Source organism: Leptidea sinapis, chromosome 35 (genome assembly GCF_905404315.1).
Source record: "Leptidea sinapis chromosome 35, ilLepSina1.1, whole genome shotgun sequence".
NCBI lineage: Eukaryota > Metazoa > Arthropoda > Insecta > Lepidoptera > Pieridae > Leptidea > Leptidea sinapis.
In genome coordinates this window covers 10,484,553-10,492,847 of record NC_066299.1, presented here as the reverse complement: position 1 = coordinate 10,492,847, position 8,295 = coordinate 10,484,553, and the positions used below count along the sequence as shown (strand labels likewise).

The following is an 8,295-nucleotide window of genomic DNA, read 5'->3' as shown; positions in this document are numbered from 1 at the left end:
TAATGATTCGCATCGTTATCGCTAATCAGTTATTACAGATCTTTTAACAATTAGTCAATTTTTATTAATTTAGGAATTAAAATATATACTGCACTTGCTACTTTGAGTTTTTTTTTATTAATCACTTTTTTCTTTTTTTAACTTACACAAGTAAGTCAAAACGTTTGAGTATTTATTGGTGCACCACTTTACATACATTGCATAAATTACAATGCAAAATTCTGAAACTGTAAAAGAGTGGCAATGAGTTTCCTGCCACTTCTTCTCACTATCGCTCAACTTTTTCGAAGTGGTGGTAAATTTTTTGATCTAATTGAATAAATGATTTTTCTTTTCTTTTTCTATTTCAATGAACAATTCTAAAATTTATCTATCATTCCGCTTCATATGTATTTTAAGGTCAAAATGTCCTTTTTTAGATGCTTATACCTTAGACGTTGGAAAATAAATTTGAATATAGAAGGTGCTACCTACTAAATAATCAATATTAAAGAATTTGTTATTATTTTGCAGTGATAACCCTCACTTCTGGGAGACCTGGGAGTTGAACAATGATATATCAAGATTTCTGAACTATGCGTCACTCGAACGGTTGGCTCAGTGGAAGAGTGCTTGCATGTAATGCGAGAGGTCGCGGGTTCGAGTCCCACATTGTTCATAAAAAGCATTTATTTTCTCAAAATTGATTTCTTTAGAATTCTTTTTGATGTAATTTCTAATATACTAGATACTTCTACCACTTCGGAAACGAATGGCGCTCTGAGAGAAAAGAAGTGGCGCAAAAAACTCTCCCAGCATTCTTTTTTTTGCGCTCTTTTCAATAAAAATATACAATATTGCACAGTAATTTCTATCGCTATAAAATAATCATAATGTAGTCCCAAGCTGTCCGATCACTTAGATATTCAGCTGTGGTGTAATAGGATTTACGACAGAGCCATTTTTTTTAAAAAACATTTAAATTTATTTTCAGATAATGCCTTAACAGTTGCTGGGACTTTATTATAAAAGTGTATACATTTACCCATAAAGCTATTATGTGTATTATGTATCTTATGAAGCCTACTAGAATTAGTTACAAGTAATCCCTTATTTCTAGTGTTATAATAATGAAAATCACTATTAAGAGCAAAAAGGTGACGATTTTTTGATCATAAATTTTGTTTAATTTAATTGTGTATATAAAAGAAGTTCAAACACTTATTTGTCTATATGCGAACAAGAATAACAGCGGTAAAACAAAACCTATTTGTATAAATAAACTGCAGAATATATATACCGTTATATTTACTCTGTGTAAGACGGATAGCCTTTAGCAAAGACAAGGATTTAATGGAATCTGCGGTGGTCGACAAGTCACTTAAGCGTAACCTAAGGAGCATCTTGATGTTTTGTTTGTCTGGTAACGAAATACTCTGGACAGAAGCTTCGCTATGCTTTGTTCCAGTTAATATTTGTCTTCTGAACATACCGCATGGATTGCAATGTGAAACTTGAAGTTCTCGTGACTTATTGTTTTCAAGTAACGTCGATGGTTCATTGTGCATATTGACTTCACTGAAATGCTTGTTAAATATCATCGGAAATTGAAATTTTCGAAACAAATTATTTAAATATTAATATATTATAATCCTTTTTTTTTCTTTTGTTTTATGAAAATATGGGACGAGACGAGCAGAACGTTCAGCTTATGGTAATTAATAATGCCGCTCAGATTTATTGAAAAGTCCAAAAATTTTGAGCGGCATCACAATTGCGCTCGTCACCTTGAGACGTAAGATGTCAAGTCTCATTTGCCCATTAATTTCACTAGCTACGGCGCCCTTCAGACCGAAACACATTAATGCTTGGACATTACTGCTTCACGGCAGAAATAGGCGCCGTTGTGGCACCCATAATTAGCCGGCATATTGCACAGGAACCTCCCACTGGTAATAATATAAATAATGTATGCATACCTGCTAAGGCATGTGCAATCGTGGTTAAAACTTAAAAAAAAGCTTCATTTAGTTCAAAATGGCCATTGTTGGCACGGTCTAGTAAACAAACTCTCTTTCAATGTAACTCTATAGGAAATGGTTGAACTTGAATAGCGTTTGATGACGATCGACTAGAAACTAAAATTCAATGATTTAAAGCATTTCCATCGATGGGATTATATACATACTGTGGTTACTGTGGCATAAAATTACTAACGCCGTATTTGTGCTTTACATATACAGATGAATTGAAACCGCTGTACTAAAAGATTTATTTTAACATCAAATATTACATAAAAATTCAAAATTGTAAACCATTAGACACCGAATTTCGAAACCATGAAAAAATTTACTGAACAGCCAGTACATACTAAATTAATTTAAGGAAAATACAAATGCACACAATTAAAACGTTTCTTTTGTTTACAAATAAAATAGAGAATGTATGGTTAAAATGTAATTCTATTCACCCTCTTTATTTTAATAGTATAAATCACTTAAGTATTAATATTTTATTATAATTTTAACCCCCCCTTTTAGTTGGAAACCTTTCCCACAAAGCACAATTGAATAACATTCCATAAAACCCCATAATCAAATTTGACTAGTTTTATCACCCAAATGGCCACGCGTCGCCGCTTTTATGATAAGCAACCACATAAAGTTCGTTTAGTTTCTTAGTAATCTCAATATTATCAAAACGCATAAATAAAATCTCGAATAAGCTGTCCCAAGTGGGCCTTGGTGGAACAATTTCATGCCTCCGATTATTCTTTTATCGCCACCGTAATCGGGTCAAACAATTTTATTGAATTATGATTTGAATATGATATATGGGCGATAGTGGGGTGTGGACAATTGCTGTGAAATTTGAGGGTCCGTCTGATTGTAGATGAATTATTACTTTGGTCTTTCACTGTTCGGTGTAACGGCTTGAACAGGCTTAATAAAGACTGTGGTGTATTAAATAAGTAAAAAAAGTGTTTTATGTTCTTGTGGCTAAGTCTACTGCGAAGTTTTAATCATATAAGTAACAAAACTAGCTGATAATAAGTCTGGTACCACCATAAAACGGTAGGAAGTGTAGCGTATTCCGATACAGCTTCGATCAAATCGTTAATTAGAATCGCCTTAAAATGGAATGTCTTATGTATGTACTATCGCAAGTTACCACTTATGACTTGTATAGAAAGAGTATTTAGTCGATTAGAAATAATGCCAAAATAGTTCTATACCAATTCCCTTATTAAAAAAAATACTTACTTTAAACCTGTTTACATTTTAACTCTTCGCGATCTGATCCCTCTAAGATTCAATTCCGTTGATTTCTGAGCGATTTTGGCGGGCAATATTATAGAATGACGTCGCGTCGCCACACGTAAAATACTTACCCTTAAAAAGTTCTGAAAGTGAATTACTCGTATGTTGTTTTCAATAATTTCCGTTTCACCAAATAATACTTTCTGAATCAAATATAATATGCCTCGTTGTTGCTCCTGTTTTGCTTGCATTGTTTTTTGTGTTTCTGGTTGACATCAAAAACAATGCTATAATTGTGCCTATAAATTAAAAAAAAATACTTGAAACTAACCCATTTAATTATTTTTTACACGCTTTTTATTAGCTACACCTATATGTATGTTTGTTTGTAACCGACTCATTTGGGCGCAATTTTGACCCACTTTAAATGGCCAGATTTGGTTCAAACTTCGTACATTTATCGAGTACCGATGACATTACATTAATTTGATAAAATTGTTCCGTTTTTCTATTTGCAAAAAAAATTTTGTTAATTTATATAATTTCATCTATCGTCTATAAGGCAGCCATTTATGTTAATATTAAATTATTTTCTATATTTAGTTTATTTTATATTCTTTAGTTTTTTTAAACTACTATTTAATACTTAATTGTTTCAGCGAGAACAGCAATTAACCGTCAAAATCAGTAGTCGAACGTTCGCTTATGCGATACCTACAGCTCGATAATTACAGTAGAAAATACGGATGGAAAGCAGTGTCTCAGGCCCAAACTCAATTAGAGTTGGTTACGGGACGCTAAAAAGGGTTTCACCCTTATTATATCACGGTTTTGAGCTTTTGTGAAAATCCTTGCAATTTCTTCTCTCATCTATACAGGATTTTGAGAAGGGCGGTGATGACCAAATCGGAAACTACGAGACATAATAATAAGAGAGTAGTCATGCCCTCGATTTATAAGAAACCAATAACTGCATATTTAGATTTTGAAAATTTCTTGAACTTTTGAAGAAAATTGATGCGAATGATTTTTCAAAAAAAAAATACATCGTGTATTCTTGGACTCTGTTGATGTTAAGGATCAACCTTTGAAATGAAATGTATTACTAAAAATGAAAGGAAATACCAAATTTTATGTTTTATTATTTTTACATGGAAGAAAACTAACCTGCTATTCGAACTAAGGTCATTAGAGAGACGTATAAACTATTGCATTCGAGTCAAAGGAAACCATTTTGAGCAACTTATTAGTAAGTTAAAAGTGAAATATGAAAAAAAAATTGTAATTTTTTTCTATTTCCTTTCATTTTTAGCAATACATATCTTTGTGAAGATTGATCCACATCAGCAACAGAGTCTATCGGTCCAATAATACAGGAAAACACTTCCGGGTCGATTTTCGTCAAATTTTATAAAACTAAATATGCAGTTATTAGTTCCTTATAAATCGAGGGCATGACTCCTTTTACGATTTTTCTCTAAGTCTTGCAGATTCCGACTTGGCCATCACCGCCCTTCTCAAAAAACCATCCTGTATATTTTCTATCTGAACAAATCTCAAGACGGAAATGTAAATTCATCATAATCCTCACGACAAAAGCTCTCGTAACACAGTAAACTTCTTAAAATGATATCCGAGAAGGGAATTACTAAACAATTTCGTACAGGAGTTGAGCGTCGTAAAACTAAGCCCATTATAAGATTTATTGTGAGTGTAAATTCGGGTTTGTGAAACAGTCATCAGTTGGTAAGTAATTTGTCTCGAAATAGCACGATGCGGTAGGGACAAACAGCTGCGAAGTTTCAGTAGGGAAGCTTTACAATTAAAATATCTGCCTAATGGACTAACGAGAATTTGAACTATGCTGATGAACATATCGGCGTGTATCGCTCCATTCTTTGAACAATGTCTAATTTCCGAATTTGGGAACACAAGATTTCATCCGCCTTTTTTGGTGTCTTTTTTGCAGTTTTCCTTGCAGTGATTAATGATGATGACTTTGAGGTATTAGTTTCATTTAGTCATATTAATAATGTGAGTCGAAAAGATTTAGAATAAATTTTAATTTATACATATTCATTGAGGTTTTATTCATATTCCTAGGAATTATGTACTCCTCACTTCAATAAATTCAAAAATCTGTATCGCAAAAAGATTTCATCGAAAATCTTTTGCGCTTTAAAAAAAAGAAACATACTTAAAGTACACATTACAAATATAGATGAGTACATTATTATTAGCCTGTCCAAATATTTTTATCATTAAAATAATTCTCGATTTTTTAGTAGGCCCCTTTTTCATAAGGCAATTTAAATTTGGTTTAAAATTTTGCATGGGCACCTCAAGAATACTTTGTGGCAATGTATTAAATAGTTAGTACTTATGAAAACACCTCGATTTTTTGTACCCTGTTTGCAACACGAGGCTTAGTCAGTTGTAGTCAACTCAATATAAGCTAAGTGTTGATTTTATTTATAAAGTGCCTTCGTGTTTTTTAAGACACAGTTTTAATAACTCTCAAAACGCAACTACAAGTTAATAAGGGACATTTAAGAAGCATATTATATTTAAAACATGTAAGAAAATTATAAGCACCGCTTAGCCAGACATAACTTAATACTTTAATTAAAGGCAATTAATGTTTAGCAATGCAGCAAACTTTAGTTTTATTCAAAATTGTTTATAAAATTTTTGTTTATGACGATAACTTTAAATATAATATAAATATTGTTATAACCCGTATAATGCATTTTATTCTTTTTGGATAAGTGAAATATTATTCGTATAAATGACAAAAATAATAAATGGTTATTAAAAAACAATTATGTTGATATTAATTTGCGCAATGTGCAAACGACAATGGTTTGAAAAAATAATTGTGGTTGGAAATACCAAAGGCAAATGAATCGCGCGATCATTATCCAATAAGATGGACTGACCAAATTTTAGACTCGTCATCTCAATTGTCTACAGTTTTAAGAGACGCACTGTCTTTCTGTACAGCGGTACAGAAAGCGGTAGAGCATGATCATCCACTCCAGAAGCATCTCTAATGCTGACCAAGATCCTCAGACATGAGGAACAAACCCCAGAGATTAAGCTCAATAACATCACTAATGACCAAAAATATTAAATTGACAGAGATTATTTAAATTTATAGAATTTATATAAACGTACCCCGTACTCCAAGAAAGCGTCTTTGCAATTTATGAAACATACAAATCTTTTCGTAAGGCGAAATATGCGAGCAAGGACGTCCTCACACGGGTTTTAGCATAAGCTGAAATCTCTTAATTTATGCCCCAAAGGGATTTGCTAAAGCCAAACATTGTTCGCTAATTATAACAGGCAACACATATGCCAGCGTCCCACGGAGATCTGAACTAACTGAAGCTTTTGTTTCGCCAAAAATGTACGGATTAAATATTAACGATGTTCTAGTTTTGTGTGGTATCATTCATATATCGTAAACATATAGTATATAAACCATCTAATTGCGAGTATACATATAGTGAAACAAATTTATCTTAAAATTCCGAGAATAGCCTTACAGGAGTACATACATATAAACACACACACAGACGTACCTCACTTCCAAAAACATACACTTGACCAAATGTATTCTTCTATTGCTTTGCTTCTTTTAGGCTTAGATTAAATAATATGTTAATTGTAGTAAATCTTTTGAAATCTTTACTCAAAGAGCGAGCAATTCCCATCAAAAGGGTCCTTGACAGTAGAAAGTATATTGGAAAGCTTCATTCACATTTTTTTTCGTTAGTGGGTAATTTTCATTATCTTTTATTAACTCTTGTTTTCTTTATTGGTCCTGACAAGTGGGAGGCTCCTTTGCACAGAATGCCGGCTGGATTATGGGTACCACAACGGCACCTATTTTTGCCGTGAAGCAGTATTGTGTAATCATTACTGTATTTCGGTCCGAAGGTCGCTGTAGCAGGTGAAATTCCTGGGTAAATGAGACTTAACATCTTATGTCTCAAGGTGACGAGCGCAGTTGTAGTGCCGCTCAGCATTTTTGGGTTTTTCAAGAATCCTGAACGGCACGGCAGGGCGTATCAATTACCATCTGCTGAACGTCCTGATCGTCTCGTCCCTTATTTTTATAAAAACAAAAAAAAGTTTCGCATATAGGTCTTTGGTTTGAGTAGGATTAATTTTTTTTATGTATTATTTTATTTATATATAGAGCCACTTCCAGAATCATATATTACAGTTATAAATTAGTAATACCAGAGTTATAAATGAAGTAAAATTGAACAATACTGAAGATTGTCTCCAGTTGGATATTCACTCGTTTACTTTTAAGGACCTCTTGTCTACAGCAATTTCCATCGCTTTTTATATTTTGCTAATTTTTCAACGCCTTGTAAAGGCGGCATTTAAAGTTTCATATATTATCTGCTCATTTATTATGTTTTATGAGGAGTCTAATAAAACCTCTGTAGTATTCTGTTGTTGATGCTTAATTATCTTTTTTTGGAGTGAAAATGCTTAGATGCACTGAGTGCTTAATGTTGTAAGTATTTAATCCGTGTGTTAAACTGAGTCATCACGCCTAGCTATGTAACATACGTTCGGGTAAGGATGGCTCGAGTCGACTAAGGGAGCATAATCTGTCAAATCGCAATATCACAGAATATTTTTACTGAATTACAATTCTAACATAAATGTTAGTATTTTATGAATATATAAAAAATCTTATCATCAGTATCATTAACCTGGCTTTGATTGAAGTATTTACTTGACGTCATGCATTCCACGACCGCGCCGTTTTCGAGAAATTTCTTGCCTCTTGGAACATTGAGGAATCAATTACCGGCTACTGTTTACTCGTACTTATAGGACTTAGGGCAGCAATGCATCTTTAACCAAGGGTCAGGTTTCGGGATGTCCATGGGCGGCTGCCTCACCACTCCCCATCGCGTTCGCCTCGTCCCCGTCTTATTAAAAAAAATATTGTATATTGTAGTGCATTATATTGTGTACCAATAACACCTTTAATTTTAGCCGTTCTTTTCGCGAAAACGACAAATTC

The 8,295-nt window shown here is 33.0% G+C and overlaps 1 non-coding gene across 1 annotated transcript; it reads left to right on the top strand.

Annotated features, from left to right (window-relative positions):
* Positions 1–586: 586 nt before the first annotated feature.
* Positions 587–658, top strand: Trnay-gua (transfer RNA tyrosine (anticodon GUA)). The gene has a single exon. It is a non-coding gene; the product is annotated as a tRNA-Tyr (tRNA).
* Positions 659–8,295: the final 7,637 nt, after the last annotated feature.